Genomic DNA, 20,107 nt, shown 5'->3' with positions numbered 1-20,107 from the left:
TGAGATCCTAGTTTGTAAGCACAGCTGAGGCACTGCACAGTTGTCTTGGCTTTGTCAATTCTAAGGAGAGCAGGATCTGAGCACAGGTGGTATATCTGGCTGCCATGTCACCCTTCCCACCTTCAAAATTTATTGATGGAGGGAAAAAACTTTTGGTGCATAAGGTTTAGTCTCCCCAGGGCAATCTACTCTATGTGAATGATGCCAAGAGCTCATCTTTGAGTTACTTGCAGATGCTGAAGCAATGTCAAGAGAATGTGAACTGTGCAGACCTTTAATGGTCGTTTTGTGGGTGCAAGGAATGAAAGGCTGGACCTTTGCCAAAATCAAGTTAATATGTACAGTGCTAGAAAGAGCATCTTAGAGCTTGGGCCATAGGTAATTAGTCTCATTAAGGTTGCTTCCCAGAAAGGTACTGATCTTATTTTTCTAACTGAACTCCATACCTTATTCTTGCCTGTATTAGGAGCACCATGACTGTGTCACCAGAATAAGAGACTTATAACAGGCTCACCTTTGTCTATATGTTTTGTAAGCATTCTTCAGCAGATGTGACTTCTGTTATCTGCTTTAGGCTCTTGTACATATTTTCCAAACAAGCACAAGTATATGACTCCCATTAATTTATAGATAACTGTCAGAGCCGGGAACTCTTCCAACAGACCTTATTATAGATCTGTTTTATCAGCGGAGTTTAAATTAAAACAGCTGTAAAAGTACTAGGATTATTCTCTTTCTCTCTCACAAAGATACAAGCATGTTCTGAACCAAGATCAATAAAGAACCTGACTCAGAGGCTGTGTTACATTTTATGTTAATGTACATCATTGGAAAATGATAGCCCTGCTTCTGCCTGGTTTAGGATAGCCAAGGATTAGGTCTCTGCATCCTTTCAAGGATGAAAAATACTAAAAAAATGCAACATTTGTTTGGCAGTTCATATCACCCTTTCACAGCACTTTTTTGTCAGATTAAATTTCAAGAGTTAGTAACTGAGTAATGTAAAGTCTGTTGAAACAGTCTAGGTTGTTGTGCCTGTGCTGAAATTTCAACAGCTAACAAGGAAATGTATTGTCATGCAAAATCTCTCTCATAACAATTTAATCCAAAAGGTCATTGGAATCAGGAACGCCAGTGCTTTGCTTCAAAGCATGGAAAAAAATTTGAAAAGAAAAAGGAAAGGGACAAAGGGATTTTTGTAAAATGTTTCTTGAACAAAATTTGTGAAGTCAATCCTCTTGCCAGCAAAGAAAGATTAAAAGCTTCTGGAAGTTTCCTAAGCTCTCAGTCAAGTTCATGATACTATTTTGTGCCCTGAAGAAAATTTTAGCCATTTGTTTAAGCAATGAAGTTTCCATCTGTTCTGTCTTGGTTTAAAGAAGCAGTATATTTTCAAAACCTCAAGGCAATGTTTACTGAAAGCATAAAATGTCCCTGAAGTGACATCACAGAAGCAAAATATAGATGGCAGAATTTTAAAGCTCACAATCACAGGAAAATGCAGTTACATCCACACACATGCATAATTATATCTGTATATATAAATAAAGAATAATCAGGGACAGAAAGCGCACTGGATTTACTTTAAAAATAATTGACCAGTTTCAGCTGACTTACCTGGTTAGCAGAGAATCTCTCTAGGTAAGATAAATGAATTTTTACTTTGTGTGACAAGCAAAAGCTCAATTAAACATCGACTTACATGTACTTTATGAAATATTCAAATTATGGATTGCACTACATCTTTACTTAGCATATATGTAATGTGTACCTAGGCAATTTTTGAACAATAAAGAAAGTCTCAAGATAAATTCTTAAGCGGGTTAATTGAGGCTAATTTTATTTATACTGTATGCCACCTACAGAAATGTTAGTAAAAAGAAACTAAGTGAAGCCTGTCAGTGGAAGTCTCCAGATAACAGATATCAAAATACCTGGGTAGTTTCCTGAGTTTTCAGAATGATGTGAGTGAAGTCTGACTCTCAAACTAACTTTGCTTCCATTATACTAAGAATTATGTAAATTATAATACCTTGTGGCAACAGAAATATAAAAATATGCAGTACCTTCCAAAGTCCCAAGCATTTGGGGATCCATTGAGAGCTGTTCTTGAAGTACGCATTTAGAGATTTGTCTCATCCAACTGAGGGGTTGTGTATCATGCTGCCTCATTTACCAGTAGAAGACAATGGACCTCTGTATTCTGAATGCAGAGAAAGATTTTCTACTTGTTGACAGACATGTAATTTTACTAATTTAGGGCAGAATTCAACCCATCATATTATTATTGGGATACTTAAATAGTAAGCCCCTGATTCCCTTCTTGCATAATAAGCTGAGGACTACCAAGATTTAACCATGACTATGATGACTGAGTCAAATAGTCATGATGCAAAATATAACATCAATAAAAATCACTAAGACAGAAAATCAGATTAAGTGGAGCATTGCACAGGAGCCAGAGGAAAAGCTGAAGAGACTGAATATGAAACTTAAACTCGCACCACTTTTGAAGAACATGTTCAGCTACCAAGATAATAATCACAGGGAAGAGATCTATTTCCCAAGCTCATAGTGGGAGTACCTATTTACTCATCTAGGGACAAAATTGGGGGGCAGCGGGGGAGGATATGGAGGCTAGGTGTATGTTTAAAGTAGCTAACTCAGTGTTTAAAGTAGCCTGAAAATTGTGTATGAGGATCCATCACCATTATTGCATTTGCTTATCTTACCAGCGCCCAACTGCATCTTTCCCCATGCCTCAGCTCGATCTGCTCCCTTTACTCAGTCCTTCAGCCTCAGCATCAGTTGTGGTCCTGGATGCTCCTCCTGCTTCCTGCTCCAGGGTCCCCATCCTTCTTCGCTGGGTGCTGCTATGAAGGAGTTAAGCTGTTTTGCTAAATGCTTCTGTTTCCTTTCTCTCCTCTTTTTTTTCTTTAAGAGCAGACCCGTGGGAGCAGAGGTTGGAGCTCTCTCCACCTTTTGCAATAGCCCTCCTGGCTCTTTTGCTCCTGGGCACGCAGCAGTGGGGCAGCCAGCCAGGCGGATGGAAATTCTCCAGAGGGTGAGCTGGAAATACGCAGTGACCCACTTGCTGTTTCCAATCTGTGTTGCCCAGTTCTCTGATCTGCCACAATCAAGACCATTTAAAGCACTACTAAGTACAGTTAACATATACTGTGTATACACTAGAGGGTATATCCAGCACATTTACAAAGCTGGCATGCAGCTTTAAGCTTAGTCACTATGCCAGCATGCCTAAAAATGTTATGCTCATTCCCTAAACCTTACATCTGTATATTAGCAATTTTATGCATCCTATTGATCTATGCATGCAGATATAAGCCTAAATCCCTAGGCTTACATATTTATATGCTTTGTGAGTGTGCCATGCTGTACCATTACCTGGTTTCTCAATAACTTCCATTAGATTTGTGCTGTACAGCAAAAGTAGTAGATACAGTATTTGAATACAGTATTTTTTAACAAATCACTTTTTAAATCAAGACATTGCAGTTTCTGATCTTTGAGTCCAAATAACATAGAAAGAGTTTGTAGAAACATAGTAACAAGGAATTATATTCACATTTAAACTTACCAGCAACAGTTCTGTTTCTGAAGTTCCCTTGTATTACACATTTTCTGCCATAAAGTTGTATGTTTCCCTATTCGGGATGTTTTGTGTGTGTGAGGCCTGGGTATGATTTGTTAAGTGTCAGTAATGTTACAAAGAGTATTGATTTTGAAATGTTTCCCATGCAATGCTTGGGATTTTCAGATGAACCATTTGATTTTACTAGTGCAGAGGTCATAGTTCATGTTGTGTTACAGCATCATAAATGAAAGGCTCAGAGAAGTTGCATTAAATTTAACCCATAGTAACCAAGAATGACTCTTTACATCTATCTGTGTCTGCTCAGACAATTAAAAATACTCCAGATATTTGGGAACTGAGGAAGTTTGACATAATTTGTAACCTATCCACTGTACCAGTCATTGAGTTTTGTAAGGCCTTTCTGATACTAACAGCAGGGAGATATCAAAGATGAAGCCATTGCAATTTGAGATAACCCATCAATGACATACAAAGAATTAGTGATAAATATGATACTAAAGATTTTTTCTGTAACAGAAGAAATGAGGTTGAGTAATCACTTATGGTACTATTACTAATCCTAGGAATTGTGAAAAATAAACCATATAAAGAATAAAGCTAAATATTGTAAGGAACTGAAGGAAAGAATGCCTCAAACATTCATCAGAAGTCATGAAGCTAGGAAATACTCCTCCAGGGATGGAGACTCCACCACCTCCCTGGGAAACCAGTTCTAGTGTCTGACCAGTCTCACAGCAAAAGAAAAATTCTCTTATGTTTAAATGGAATTTGCTGTGTTTCAGTTTGTGCTTATTTCTCTTGTCCTGTCACGGGGCACCACTGAGAAGACTCTGGCTCCATCTTCTTTACTCCCATCATCAGGTATTTATAAACATCAGTATCAACCCCCTGAGCCTTCTCTTATCCAGGCCAAACAGCCCCAGCTTCAGCCTCTCCTTGTATGACAGGTGCTTCAAGCTCTTAACCATCTGAGTGGACTTTTGCTAGAGTCGATACAGAATGCCCACGTCTCTCTTGTACTGGGGAGCCCAGCACTCGACACAGTACTTCAAATGTGTCTCAGCAGTGTTGAGCAGAGGGGAAGGATTACCTCCCTGACCTGGCAATGCTCTGGCTGATACAGCCCAGGAAGCTGTTAGCCTTCTTTTCTGTGAGGGTATATTGTTGGCTCACTGACAACTTGGTGTCCACCAGGATCCCCTGGTCCTTTCCTACAGACATGCTTGCCAGCCAGTTGCCCCTAGCCTGTCCTCATGCCTGGGACTTGATATTTCTGTTTGTTGAACTTTATGCCTCTCAGCCCATTTCTTCAGCCTCTTGAGATCCCTCTGATTGTCATTATGCCCATCTGGTATATTAGTCGCTCCTCCCAGTTTTGTATCATCTGGAAACTTGCTGAGTGTGCACTGTCTCATCATCCAGGTCAAGGTGTTAAATCAGGCCCCAGTATCAACCTCCGGGTAACACCACTAGTGTATCCCAACTGGACTTTGTACTGCTGATCACAACCATTTGAGCTCAGCAGTTACTCCAGTTTTCAGTCCACCTCAGTGTCCATTTGTCTAGTCCACAGTTCGTTAGTCAATGAGAATGTGATGGGAAACAGTGTTGAAAGCCTTGTTAAAGTCAAGATAAAAAATATCCACAGCTCTCCTCTCATCCACCAAGTCAGTCATCTCTGCTGAGAAGGCTACCATTTGGTCAGGTATGATTTTCCTTTCAAAAATATGTGCTGACTACCTGCAATCACTTTCTTGTCCTTTAAACGTATGAAAATGGCTTCCAGGAGTATTTGCTCCATCACCTTCTCAGGGATTGAGGTGAGGCTAACTGACCTGTCATTCCCAAGTTCATCCTTCTTGCCCTTATTGAAGATAAGAGTGACATTTGCTTTCTTCCAGTCCCCAAGAACCTCCCCTGATCACTATGGAATTTTGAAAATAATCCAGAGTGGCCTCGCAATGACATGGATCAGCAGGGTCAGCACTCCTGGGTGCATCCCATTAGGTCCCATGGACTTGATTATTTTCAGTTTGTTTAAGTGTGCCCCAACCTGATCCTCCTTCACTGAGAGGAGTATTCCTTGCTCCAGACTTCCCCTCTGGCCTCAGGGGCCTGGAATTGTTGATGGCCAGTCTTACCAGTAAAGGCAGAGGTGTAGTAGGCATTGAGTACATTGGCCTTTTCCGTTTCCTTTGCCACCACGCCCCCATTTCCACTGAGCAACAAACCCACATTCTTCCTTGTCTTCCTTTTGCTGATGAGGTACTTGTAGAAAACTTTCTTATTGCCCTTCATTCCCTCACCAAATTAAACTGGCAGATAGGCTACTGATTTCCAGCATTGGAAAGCCTTTATATAAAGTTTACTTGTTAAAGAAGCAATTGTATTCCTCCTTTTGATAGAGACCAGGGGTTAGAAGTGGTTCTGCTAGGAGTGGACAGAGAGAGTATGGGTGTCTTGGCTCTCTGGTGTAGTCTTGGTAAACATCACTGCAAAATTTTACTTGTGTGAGAGATGGTTTTAGTTTTAACAAACATATGAAGGGAATGGAGTCACAGATGACACTTCTTTTCTTCTTAAAGTAATACTGAAATTTTAAGCCTTTTTTTTTTTTTTTTTTCTTCTGTTTTTACTCCAGTGACTTCATCAGGAATTCTGAATATTTAAAACTAATTGCATTTGTCTGCATTTCAAAGCAAGTAATTCTTAGTCAGGCAAATGCTGGGTTCTTCAGTGCAAGTCTATCCTGCATGATAAAAAATGGTGCAGAAGTAACTCAGGTAGGTATATATATTTAGGTAGTTGAACAACTCTCCAAATGGGTGAGAAAAGTCTCCACAGCTAAATAATGTACCGTGCAAGCTGCTATCTCTGAATGGTACTGTGATGACTGAACACTCTTCTGAAATTAGGTTAGGTATCTTTAATAAAGAGCTTATGGGAAAGCATATGTAGAGAGCTGGCTGCTTCATCCAAAGTATTACTTCATCTAGGCAGTGAGTAAAGCTTACAGTTTTTCCTTGTCTAGTATTTCAAGTATCTAGACTTTTTCTTTCTAAACATTTCAACATCTCATGCAACTATATTTGCCCTCTTGACTATTGCACATTCTCTTCTCATTTTGAACTTGCTTCACTTAGTTACTGAAAAGATAATTTTCATTGTATGCTACCCAAAAAAAAAAGTCCAAACCCCCAAGCAGTGAGTCCCTCTTCACTTATGCTTCCCACCATTAAATAAAAGCTATTTATCATTAAAGCCTTCTGTAGCCTGTTGCTGCTCCAGCTATTGTTTTTTGTAGCTGCTGTTGAATCATTGCTCTCATCCTTCCTGCATCTGTCATGCTGCTTCTCATTGATCTGTAATTCAATATACAGTTATCAATGGCTTATTTTCTTGGGAAGTCCTGGGGTCTTCAGGAATAATCTGTCCTAGGACCACTCCCATTCACTGCTTCAAGAAATTATTTATTCAGTGTTTCGCATATTTGTATGATACCAACCTAAAAGGGTTGTAAACTTTTTAAGGGCAGAATCAGAATCCAAATAATATAAACCTGAGAATGTATGAAAATCAACAAAATGAAATTTGCTAAGGGCAAATAGAAAGCATTGGCCTTACGATAGGAGACAATCAAATATATCAGCCTAATGCAAGGAATAACTGTTTCTGTAAGTGTTCAAGGAATGTAGGAATACAAATCATCAGCACAGTGTGTCACTCTGTGTATCATGCAAATGTCACCAAGGCGGTATTAACAGAACTGGTTTATTTAACTCGCCAGTAGGTGTTCACTTGATCACTTAGCTTGTTTGTCTCTCCAGTAGGTGTTCACTTGATCACTTAGCTGGTGTTCTCATCTCTTATACTGCATAAATGTCCCAGAAAACACCTCTGAACTGAGTACTGAAGCTTTTAGCCGTTGCAACAACAAAAGTAATGGCAAAGATGGATGAAGAGCATGTAGCTCACTGGTTTTTTTTCCCAGGGTCCCATACAAAATGCATTCTGACACCTCACTTGTAGAAGACCTCTCATTTAATGGATAAACTTTTTAAGGAGTCTTTACAACAGTCTGCTGCTTAAAATCACTGGCAGTGGTATTAAAAATCATCCACCTTGTGAAACCCAGGAGTGATTCTTGGCTCCCAGCTCTGGCTGTGTGCTATGGCTTTGTCCCAAGAACAGACCAGGACAGGACTGGCTATCCACAAGGTCTTCCCCAGCATCTTAGCTTCCTTGCAAAGGCCTTGTAGGGTATGAAATGGGGAGAAGCCATGGTACACCCCAAAGCAGGGACTGGGGCTGCATTACACACTACACAATATATCAAGTTCAGTCTGATTCTCTTTCCTCAATATGTGTCCTGGATGGGCCTCAATAAAATGCAGTGCTGGGATGAAATACAAGTATGCAGGAACAGTTGTAAGCTGTGAGGCTTGAGGTCTAGTCTAATATCTTATCCTCAAGAGTAACCAATACTGAATGCCTAGGGAAGAGTATAAGAAAAAAAGCTTGGAGAACAGTTACAACCCAGTAACAAATTTCAAAGCATACCACCCAGAAGCAGGAAAAACAGGAAAATTATGATTTTGCAGTAATTATGATTTTGCAGTAATAAGAATATCTTCAGCAAACACAAGCAAAGGAAAAGGAACTCTCCTTTAAAGATCTGACCTGTTAGATCTTAGGGTACCTCTTTCTGTCTGTAATTAGATGAAAACCAGTTCTGCAGCAGTTCCACACATTTATCTCCCATCTGTTTATACTAATAAAAAGTGTACCCGCTAGCTGAGAACTGGCTTTTTTTCCCTTTCAGATCTTCACTCTGCATTCTTCAGTTCAGAACTCACCAGGGGGCTAAGTCAACAATTTTTAACCTTCAGCAGATTCCTCACATGAATCTATGGGTTTCTTCGCAAAGTTTTTCCAGAGTCTAGAACAGGCACCTTCCTTAAAGTTCTTAAAATATCTTAATATATATAATCTATTTTTACCTTTGGACCTTCCAGATTCCTCAGGAAGTTTACTTTTTACATAGGTGTAAAGGCATTCCAAGTATGGAATATACCTAGTTTATAACTTCCCTGATAGAGCCAGAAACTTACTATGCAAACTTAAAGAGTAAATTCAGTGGACATTAGCAAAGAAGCATTACATTTAGCCACAGAAAAAGGTTATTGCTTAAAATATTTAAAATATATAAATGAGAAGATGAACAAAACATAAAGCACATTTTTTTCTCACCATCTCCATATCTGGAACTCTGTGGAGAACTCACTGCAATTCTCTAGTTTAAACTCCAGAAAAGGTTCAAGTGCATCTCTATATCATTAAATATATATTCTAATCCTAAACCTTAACTTCCTTTGCTTCTGTAGAGATTTTATTAGCAGCCAACTCATCAGCCTGTTTGTTACACAGTCTGTGCATGTAGAAGACATTCTAACCCAATGAGCCAAAGAGAGTTTTACAACATGAATGTTTAATGCTCCTGGTAAAACTGAACTCTGGTGCTACTACTGCCGTGTTGTGTTTTCCCTCTATTGTTGATCTTCAGATATTATTTCATGAGTTTTATCTCTAGAGATTTTGAAGTTCTAGGCTTTTGGCCGTCAGCCAAAGTCACTGGCCAGGTCATAGTCTAATCAGAAATACCAAATATTATTGCAAATGAATTTCCTTCATCATCACCTAAAAGGCAAGAGATTAAGTACATTCCTGGTGTAACTTTGGTGAAGAATGCAGTAGTCCTGTAGTGCAGCAGTAGATACTTAGTGCTTTCCTGTAATGCAGAGAAGTCAGGAAAACTAGCAGGAATATGCCCAAACTCCTGTACAGTTTTTGTTTGAACACAACCAAGGAAGGACTTGGTATATTAGCATGTAGCTCATGGCTACCTCTCAAAGCACAGCAATTCTTGTTTTAACACATTAAGATATGGCTATAGAGGCAGGAGGGGGGAGTCTGCTCTTCAGCACAGTCATAAGAAGGAATCAGAGAGTTTGCATACAGTGACAGCCTGCCTTCCCATTTTAGCTCTCCCACCCAGACTGACCAAAGAAAGGAGCCTCTTTGCCCCCCATATTCCTTCGTGCTCTCTCAAGGGAAGTCATGATGTTTGAACCTCTGCTGAGACCATATCTACTGTCAAAGAGCACAAAGAAGAGGCCTTTTTGGTGTCATGCCAACTAGAGCAAATGCTGCCTCAGACTTTCTGAAAGAGGAAACAGATATTATTAGAGCTTACACATTGAAATAAATGGTCAATAAAAATTCATTGGAAGACTGTTTTTACTATCTAGAGTGTAAAAGGTGTTGTGTTTAAATTGTACATTAAAATAAAGCTTGCATAGAATTTCCATTTGTTACGGCAAATTTTGTGACAGATGAAAAAACGTTTTTTCATCAGAGATTGCATTAATGCAATGTGAATTTTTTCAGTGACACTTTGCCTGTGTACTTACTTGATGGATGGAAGACATTTATTTACAGATGATGCATAACTACCCAACTATCTACGTATCTAACTGCCTTTAACACATCAACATACAATTGTATTTTTTCATATATATTTCCACTGTGGTACAAGCAGAACTTTCCACAGACCCAGGAAAAAGCCTATAATAAACACATAGCCCCTCATTTTACTTACAAATACTAATTCTCCCAAACCCTTGGGGATCTCTTTCAAAGGCTGAGACTGGAACTCAGTCCTGATGTTACTGTAGTGGTCTGGGGAAAGGTCTGCTTCAGTCCAGGTGAAGAGAGATTTCCCCTGCCCAGTAAATAACTCACAGGCAGTTCCCAGTCTCTTAAATCCATTGTCCACCTCAGGCCAAAAGTCTTTCGTGCTGTGGTGATGCAAATAAAAAAATAGTGGCATTAAGAACAAGGAAATGGCACTTTCAATGCTTCTACCAATCACCTCTCATAGTTGCTATCCATAAGGAGGTAATCACTTAAATCAATGATCCTCGTGTCATTTCGGACCTCAGAGTTCATAATCAGCCACCCAGACTGCACCTAGAAAAAAATGAGTCTTTATCCACTGAGCACACAGTACCAATTCCCACAGCAATGGTAAGGAACACCACAGAATTGCCACATCACTCCCACCTGGCCAGTGCATGCTCCTGAGCAGCTTTGAGGGTTGCTGTAGATAAAAATTACTGTACTGACTTAATGTACTATAGATTCATAGATTCAGTCAATGAGTTTCTTGCCTTGACTTGGTAATCAGTGCTTTGCATTTAAGGCAAAGAATGTTCTTGTCAGGAGACAGAAAAATGTTCTCCTAATCAATTACACTGTGTGTTCATCAAAAGCACCAGGGGACTCAGCTGCATCCTTGGGGAGGAAATTCAAGTACCAAATTTTAGGTGACATTTTTAAATGGCAGGTACAACAACTCACAAATCCCATACTCTCTTATTTACATAAATAATTGGTGTTTAATTAATAACTTGCTGAGAACACCAATCTTGCCTGCATACAGTCACATATATGCAACCAATATTTTTAAACTGATGGAAAACAAGGAGACGCAATGCTCCTAGATGAAAGATTTGAGCTATTTCTGTCTGAGGTCTGAGTTATCACAGGTGTCAGCCTGAACTGTGGTGAATCTGTGGATGGCGTAGCCCCTTCCATCCCCCCTTCCTGGACCTCTCTTATCTGGCAGGGGACATGAAAGGAAAACTGATGAGGCAAGGCAGCATCCGACTGTGCAGAGAGGGTGGCACAGGGCAGCTGGGAAGCAAGATCAGGTATGGGTGCATGTCTGTGAAACAGGCTTAATTTACATTCAAAGATAACACAACTGTCCATGAGCCTCAGCTACTGTGTCCACCCTCCTCAGCTGTCATGGCAGTTGACATGGGTCACTTCAGCTGATGACTCTGATTTTTGCAATTCAGATCATGACGCCCTCTTCCTCTTGATCAACAAAAAGATGGATTTAACTCAAGGTGGATGTTCTTTTGAAACTTTAATGATATCTTCCCTCTTATTGTGTGAGCACAAGATTTTTCTAAGCTATCTCTTAAAAAAAAAAAATAAAGCCAATACATATGGAAAAAAAGACATAGACAATCACTGATGAGAGAATTGGAAACACGTACACCCACAGCACCTCCTCAGCTTTGTGGGAGTGTTCTCTAATGTCTGGGTTAACATGTTTTCTGCCATTTCACTTGCACATCTGAAGCCTCAAAGTTTCTTCTTCTCCACAAAGACAGAGATTATAACATAACTCCCAAAAGGGGATTCTACCAATATAATTTGTCTTCCTTAGATTTCTACTTTCCTTCTTCACACTAAACATTTCCCCGGTTGTCCAAGTTTCTAGACTGTTCTCATCTACCTTATCCCTTGAGTCAGCTCACAGCTAAGTTATACACACTTGCTGCTTTTAATCTTTCTTTGGTTTTATTTTCTTGGTGCTTGGTGAGAGTAAGTGTTCAGACAAAAGGGTTAGAAGACATTTTTCAAAATATATATTGCACTGTGCCCTGGCTCTGTTCTTTTTTGCTTTTAATGTTATGGGGAGGGAATTACCTACTGCAAACTAGATTGGCTTCTGAAGGGTCTGCCCTTACCTAGTTAAAATGGTAAATTTTTGCACTTTTTCTGGATATTCTGCTCAGTTCTGTTAGAAGGTGAAGCAAATGAACTGAACCTTAGAGTGATGTTGTTACCCTGGAGAAAGTAGGCATCTACAAGCAGGCTTATCTTTCAGTACAAAACAGGGTTTGAAGGAAGCAGTTTTTCACTCATGGGAACTAACAGAAGTAATTAAGACAGTTAAAATATTGAATTTGCTCAACAATATGCCAAGTTGTTTAGGAGTTGACCAGTATAAGCAAAGGTTGCAACTGCAGGCATATGACAGACACAGCTGAAAATTCAAAAAACAGATAGAAAATAGAGCTATATGTTGTCATGACAAGAATTGAAGAAAGAGATATCCTTCCTCCTATGTCTGGAAAAAGAGGCTGAGGACTGTGAGAAGGGAGGCTGTTTCCTCAGTGTATCCACAGAAACAGTCAGCTTGTACAGACAAATAAACAAAATTGTATCAAAAAATTTCCAGGTTTTATCATCAGTTTCTTCTAATGCAAAAAAAAACCCCAAAACCTGACTCTGAATATTGGCCAGATAGAAAGCACAATATATGTTTTAGAAGAGTAACATAGGAAACACAAATAAACAAGCATGGCAAATTATGCCCAGTGTGTTAGGACTTTCCTATGGCTTTTCTCCACCAGCAGTCCTTCCTTCAGCTGCCCTTCGCTGCTCTGTCAGCCTGACAGAGGCACTGCTTTGACCCATTGCAAAACACACATATGTTAGTTGGCTACCAGTATACTTATATTGATTAGCTGACTGCTGCCAGGAAGGTGTACTCAAATTTAATTGCACAGGAGTGTGTTAGAGAGGGCACTAATTTGGATGTCTCTGTTATGCCCTCCTGCTGGTTTTGCTAAAATATGTAAGAAATGATTTATTAATTGCTAAAAGGTACAGGCAAGAATGAGCCCTCTAACGTTCCTGCCATAGTGGATTTTAGGAAGAGTGGTTCATGAGCTCTCCCTAAACTGCCTCTCCCACTGCCACTGACCAAGGCAGTATCCCAGTGGGTAGATGTGCCACTGCTGTGAGCTGGGAGGGGATTTCTTATGTTCTTAAATGTGAGGCATCTGTACCTATCAAATGTCGTTGAAGTCGGCTGACATCTTTCGAAGTTATGGGGACTGTGGGAGAATTAATAGGAAGAGAGACTGTAAAAGCTTAATTTCCTTAGAAACCAGGCAAAAATATTCCAACCCATTATCTCTTTATGAATTATTTCTGTAAAGATTGCTTTTACATGCTTAAAATACCTAAGCTACCCTGGCAGAAAACTCACATTGTACAGGATTTTCATAAATGTTTTGAGATTATGTCTATTTGCTTGAGAAACACAAGAAAGCAAGAAAGAAGGTACAGATAAATACAGAAACTTTCTTTTACCTAAGTCTAAACAGTGCATTTCTCTGTTTAGTGTGCCAGCTCCTGACATGAAGGTAGAGCACAATTCATAGTTGCTCTGCTCTCACTCCAGATCACTGTGTCTTCACAAGAAGAGCAGTATTGAAAGGGGTCACCTCTGAGGCTGCATCCTCTAGCAGACCTTTCATACACGCCATCACTTGTGGCTAGAAATTGTTAAGAGTCCTTGCAGCGTATCAAGTCTGTAGTGTATACATCTTCCCATGCAGCAATTCCAGAGCATTTATTACTTTAATTCTGAAAGGAATATCACTACTGCAAAGACACCACAGGAAGTAATTGGCTTTTAACCAGTCAGCTTGTGCAGCCTCCAGCCTCCTTTGTGGTGTCTCTGTGGAGGTACGTTGCACTTTTAATTAAACCTCAGGATTCTTTTTTTTTTTTTTTTTTTTTTTCTTCTGCTATGACATGAACAAGGTTTGTGGTTTGTAGCAAGGACTAGTATTTTCATATGTTCTTTCAGACGGTTGTGAACCTTAACTCAGGTCTATCAATCAGGGAGTCTATCAAATACATTGAGGTTAACACTGATAAATCCAGACCCTTATTAATTTTATACAATTAACTTCTGTAGAATTTCTTCTTTTTATTCTTATTACTTTAGGACTTTATTTGAAACAGTAGTGGAAATCTAACCAAACCCGAACTCTATTAACCTAGTTATAAGCACGTATCCTCTAACTTCTTTTAAAAATTGTTAAACATGTTCAATATTATAATAATGCTTGGAGCTTGGGTGATTCTGTATATTAAAAACTGAGAGGTAGGTAATACCAAATTTAAAAGAGAAGATAGATGTACAAAGATTCAGTGGTGAAGGGGAGACACTGGGAAAAGTGGGAAAACATCACCAAAAAGTGATTAGCCTCTGCTGAAAGTTTATAATTACTACCTTTGTATTTTTTCAGATCTGAATTACCACTGACTGGCCTTAGAAAAAGCTCTTTCAAATACACATGTTCAGAAACATTCAGATTCCATATAATATCCAGCCTGCAGAGCAGAGGGCCAGTAGCTCAACTTAATAATTAATGCTGGTTGCAGCGTTTATAAGCTGAGCAGCTCAGCTTCTTATTAGCTATCCTGTGATTTTTCACGACATGCAAATGCTACTTCATTAACAGCAGAGATTTATTCTTGCTTATAGGGCTAATGAAGCTTATGTTTCCCCTTTCAGGAACACTCATGTTAACAAAGTATGAAATTTTTTGGTACAGACGACCACAATGATAGAAATAAAGACATTTCTGTGGTGAGGATAATCAGGGACAGTCCTATGTTCTTCAATGTCTACAGATTAACATTAGATCTGTTTTAGAAGGTATGCTGTCTCTCAAATTTAAAGGTCTAAGGGAAAATATTAATGGATGAGGTTTCTTAGCATGACCTTTTTACCTGATAATCAGGGACTGGTAGTCCCTGATAATCTTTATATTTATGAACTGATGCAAAGTTCTTTTTGAATTTAAACAAATGACTACTTGTACATACATATATTTCATCTAAAAAGATGTATGTGTACAAGAAGCAGTTTGACAGAGGTACTGGTCTTTCAAGTTAGTACCTGAAATTTTTCTCTTCTGTGTGTTTGTGTTTAAATATACAGCCTGCCACTACATAATTAACATAAAATTTTGATATTTTAAATTCAAGTATCTCACACTAATCTGGATATTGAACAGGTTTAACAATCACAAAAAGATTTTAGGCATTAACAATTAAATAGATAACATAAATATTAAATGTTTATTATTTCTGTAAAAATTTTAAACAAGTCTTAAAGCTAGATGGAGGCTATTTCTGTATTTATTTTAAATAGGTTTTTAAAATTATGTAAGAATCATAGGAGGAACACTAATATTTAATATTTAAAGAAAAGTGTTAATATTTAAATGCTGAAATATATTTCCTGTTTTAAGGCAAAAAAAATAGAGCTGTACTAAAATAAACTAAAATAAAGATGAGTAACAAATTAATCAATAACCTCTATTCTAAATATCCTATTGCTACTAAATATTTATTTAATGACTAAAAAAATTAAAATTATATTATATACAAATCAACTTGTGTTTAATTATGGAATTCTTATTAATATTGTTGGAAACCTATTATTTTGTAACTCTCAGCCTTGTACTGGATGTGGTTACAACTTCTACTTAGACTGAAAACTTCCAAAAACATCTCACTTGAAAAGCAAATGATCTGGCAACAGCAGTAACACACAGAAATGCTTTCTTAAATTTCTCATTTTATTTTGATTGTTGAAAAAGTTATATTTTAGATTTTTGGATCTAGCTAAGCAGTACAAAAGAAGCAAAATTAGCTTCCTGGCACACATATTTTGAATTGATCCCTTTTTCGGGGTTTGTTTCTGTTCCTAGTTGTTAGGAGAGTCAAAATGTTTTGGATCTGCAGAACTTGAGCTGGAAAAATGTAATGAGAAGAAGATTTATTATGAGAAAGCCAGCGTGTCTGTCTGTCTTTCTTTCCCTCATTGGTAGGCATTTTCTGAAGCATAAGACCATCTTTTTCATGTCTTGTAGATCATGAGCAGACCAGCCAAAACACACAGGACAGAAAAATCTAACTAATACCTTTTTTTTTTTTTTTTTTTTTTTTTTAAAAAAAAATGTTTTCATGCATGTGAATTAAGTCATCATATTCTGGAGGTTTTCTGTTGACTTCAAGTAAATTTGCCAAGTCCTGTCAGTGTCTGTGTATGAATACCCAAAGATCTTTAATGCAGTTTGCCCTTTTATGTTGTCAAAGTCCTTGAAATGCTTCAGTGTAATTACGTGTTTCAGTGAACAGCACAATGCACACAGGTAGGGTATTCATAAATGCTCTTTTTCTCATCTCCCTCTTACTGTGGCACCAAAGCTTGAAATCATTCCTACTGAAATTAGGGGAAACTCCCCATGGCTGGAGAGTGTACAGAGAGTGGCTTTATAGGAGCAAAGTCTTGCTTCTGGCATCATGGTGCTGCTCTGAAGGATGCCAGCAGGACATCCAAGGCTCTGGCAGATGCAGGTGGTGGTGGTGGTGGCTGGAGCTGGTTCAGGGCTGAGTCCCCACAGAGCCCCTCTCACCTCTAAAGGCACTGACTCTCATGCCAGCCCCCAGCCTGACCACCGTGGTGGGAGTGCATGGATGGAGGAGGGGTGTGTGGGGGACAGCTCTCCTCTAATGGACCAGGGGTGCAAAGCTGCTGGAGGTGTAGGGTGTGAAGTCTCTTTCTCACCACCTTCAGGCCAATGGATAAGGATCCCACCAAAAAGAAACTTTCTTGATTGCATGTATGAATAGTGTCCCCTGGGTTATACTGTAAACGTGTCTCCTCTAATGTGTAACAGGGAATAATTTCTCATTGTTTACTGACCAGAAGAATGCAGTGCACTCAACTAAGAGTGATGCTGAGCTGATATTCCTTCCAAATGATCACCCAGAAAGAAGAGGATAGGAAATGGAACATATTTATCTTATAAGGAGAAAAGAAAGTTAGTGAAATGTAATAACAGGATAAAAAGAAAATAACGATACATATATAGTTAAGAAGCATACTAAAGTTAAAATACAGTGAGAGAAAATAAATTTAACCCTTTGATCTTTTAACAGATAGACTTTGTTTTCAGTAAAATTTGAATATTTAAAAGATAATATTTCCTAATTAGCTCTTTCTTTAGCCGTTAGTTAGAATATCTACAATTTTCATGCTGGGCAATATAATCTAGTGAGATTCATGTGTCTGATAGTTCTCATTGTGTTACTGAGTGACTTCTGCCCCTGCATGATGCTGTGGTAAAGTCTGTACAGTCTGTGCCCACCTGGAAACCGAATCTAGCAGATGCCAGAGAAAACCCTCCGTGGTGTTTTATAACAGGATATTTTGCCTCAGAAAAGGAAGAATGAAGAAGATTTAAGGCAAAGGCTGACACATGGAAATCCTACCGTTGGTAACAGCAGAACAGCCATGCATGTGCTGAGCAGGGAACATGGCACATCCTTCCATTCTGCCTGAGGTGTCCTAACAGAAATGGTCTGCAGAGCAGGAAAAGGAGCCAGGGACTGTGAGGAAGAATTTTAAAAACATTTTTCTCCTATTATTTCTTTCCCTAGACAAAAAAACTGCTGCTCCATGGTGGTTATGAAAAATGGCAGCATATATTATAGAGTGGAGATTTTTCTGCCACCGTTTTCTTTAAATATCATTTTTACATTCACTTATATATGGAGAGGAAACCTGTGTTCTTAACTGAAAAATGCTTTGGAAAGCAATACTCTATGGGATCCTTTACTGCAGGTACAGCATCTGAGCTAGATGCTCAGGCTACTTCTTTGATCAAGAGTGGTAGACTTTTCCAGAAAGAAATTCTTCTCCATCCCACCCCCAACCAGAAGACCTCTCACTCTCCACTGAATTTAAGGAGAGCTCAGCCTTCCAGCTTAGACCAGATGCTTAACTTCTAGGCAGTTAAAGTGAAGCAAGATAGTCCCACAGATAGTAGGTGGAATAAAAATATCTGTGACAGAGATACTGAAGTTTTACAAGGAGGTAGAAGCAAGCAGAGTGGGCTTGTGTAGGCAAGTATATAGTTTATTCCAGATGGTGTTTTGCTTCAGTAAAAGCTGCAGATTCTCTTAAAGGCACTTCTGTGCCCCTCAACATAGCATTTGAACAACTTGCAACTGATATATTCATAAAATTTATAAAAGACATTGCTAACAGAAGAATATATGGTGGACGTCATGAAGCAGTGGTCTTGTCAGGACAGAGATGAAGGAAGAGATATTGGTGTAGCTACATTAATAGTGAGAGGACTTGGGAACACATGGCCAGCTGCAGTGAGGGACCACAGCTGGGAGCCCCTGAAGGAAGCAGTTAAACACACTCACTGGCCACAAATGCAGCTGCTGCTGGGACCAGTCAACGTTGAAGGAAAACCTCTAGTGAACACACAGGACATTCTGGAGAAAATTCCTGGCATTTTCAGCAAAAACTTCTGTAGAAATTATTCTATCTACACCTACAATAATTCCTGTCTCAAAAGTGTGTGCATTTATAGAAAGTGCCTGGGGAGCTTTTTAATTTGTTTTCCTGTTTAAACAAAATCCATTACCCGGAACCATAAACAAGGAGTTTAAGAAGGCAAATAGCAGAACATTCATGCACATGGATACACAGATACACACACGCACACTCCAAAAACATTTGGCCAGCTAACACATGGTGTGCCTTTTAAGTATTTTGTTCCCAGAAAATCTAATATCTTGAAAACTTGTGTTCAACGTCACTCCTGGGTTTCAAGTGTGGGCAAGAGACTGTGGGAAATACCAAATTAATCCTTCTCCGCCTCTTATTTCTTTTAAACTGTCCTTCATTTATTAGTACTTTCCAACTTGCATGTAAAGATAACATAGGGAAGAGAACTCCAAGACAAACATGTCAATCTTTCTATATTTCCATCCAAATTAGAGAAGAAAATTGAAACAGGACTCTTCCTTCATGACTGAAAACCCTATGAAAGCATATTAAAAAAATATTAGTTACAGAATTAAGAATCCACATTTCAATGTGCTTTCCCAGACCAAAAAATGTTAGTAGTACAGTAAAATCTTAGATTTTCTGTTAATGACATTAAGGAACCTGATCACAGTAATGCTGTAATTAACACAGAAATTGTGAATAATGATTAAACATGATAAATGAGGAATAGATGTGCTTTAAACTGAAACCCCAAATATAGTAAGAACTAAGGGTGCATGATCATGGTTCCAAAACACAGTGTGCTGGAAAGTTGACTAGTTTGGAGATCAGCTCAAATACAGCTTTTGACTGCATGGCCTCGACAGCCTTATCTATAATAATAAATTGCCAACCTGCCATATAATATGAGTATTTCTGCTGAAATTAGAGGCGCTCATTGACCTGTGTGTTATGAGTCACTTCCCAGTTTTTACTTCAGTTTTTCTGCTCAGTCTTTGTCGTTTCTTATACTCCAGACTAACCTTGAATTAGAATTTGTCTTGGTCATTGGTACTGACATTAGTGTAATAAAGGATATAAGTAATAAAACAATGCAGATTGTACCCAAAATTACATCATTTCAAACCAACATGATCCACATGTACTTAGATTGTTTATTATTAAAATGTGAATAAAACTTTAGTTATGATGTTATCACAGTTTCTTTTTTAAAAGAAACAACAGTAGAGTTTGTTTCTGTTATTTCTGGCAAATAAGGAACAAGTATGACTTTGACTCCCTTACTCACAAAAGCACAATGTGAAGAATATGCTTTGTGATGTAATGTTCCTAATGAGTTACATGTGTCTTTGGCTGCCTCTACCAATGTGGCTGTGGAAAACACTGGGTTATGTCCTTTCCCTGGCTCATCCAAAAGAAAACAAAACAGAACATTAAAGGTTCATGGTGCT

The sequence above is a fragment of the Strix uralensis genome, chromosome 2 (assembly GCF_047716275.1).
Source record: "Strix uralensis isolate ZFMK-TIS-50842 chromosome 2, bStrUra1, whole genome shotgun sequence".
In the NCBI taxonomy this organism is placed as follows: Eukaryota; Metazoa; Chordata; class Aves; order Strigiformes; family Strigidae; genus Strix; species Strix uralensis.
This window is presented reverse-complemented; position numbering follows the sequence as displayed.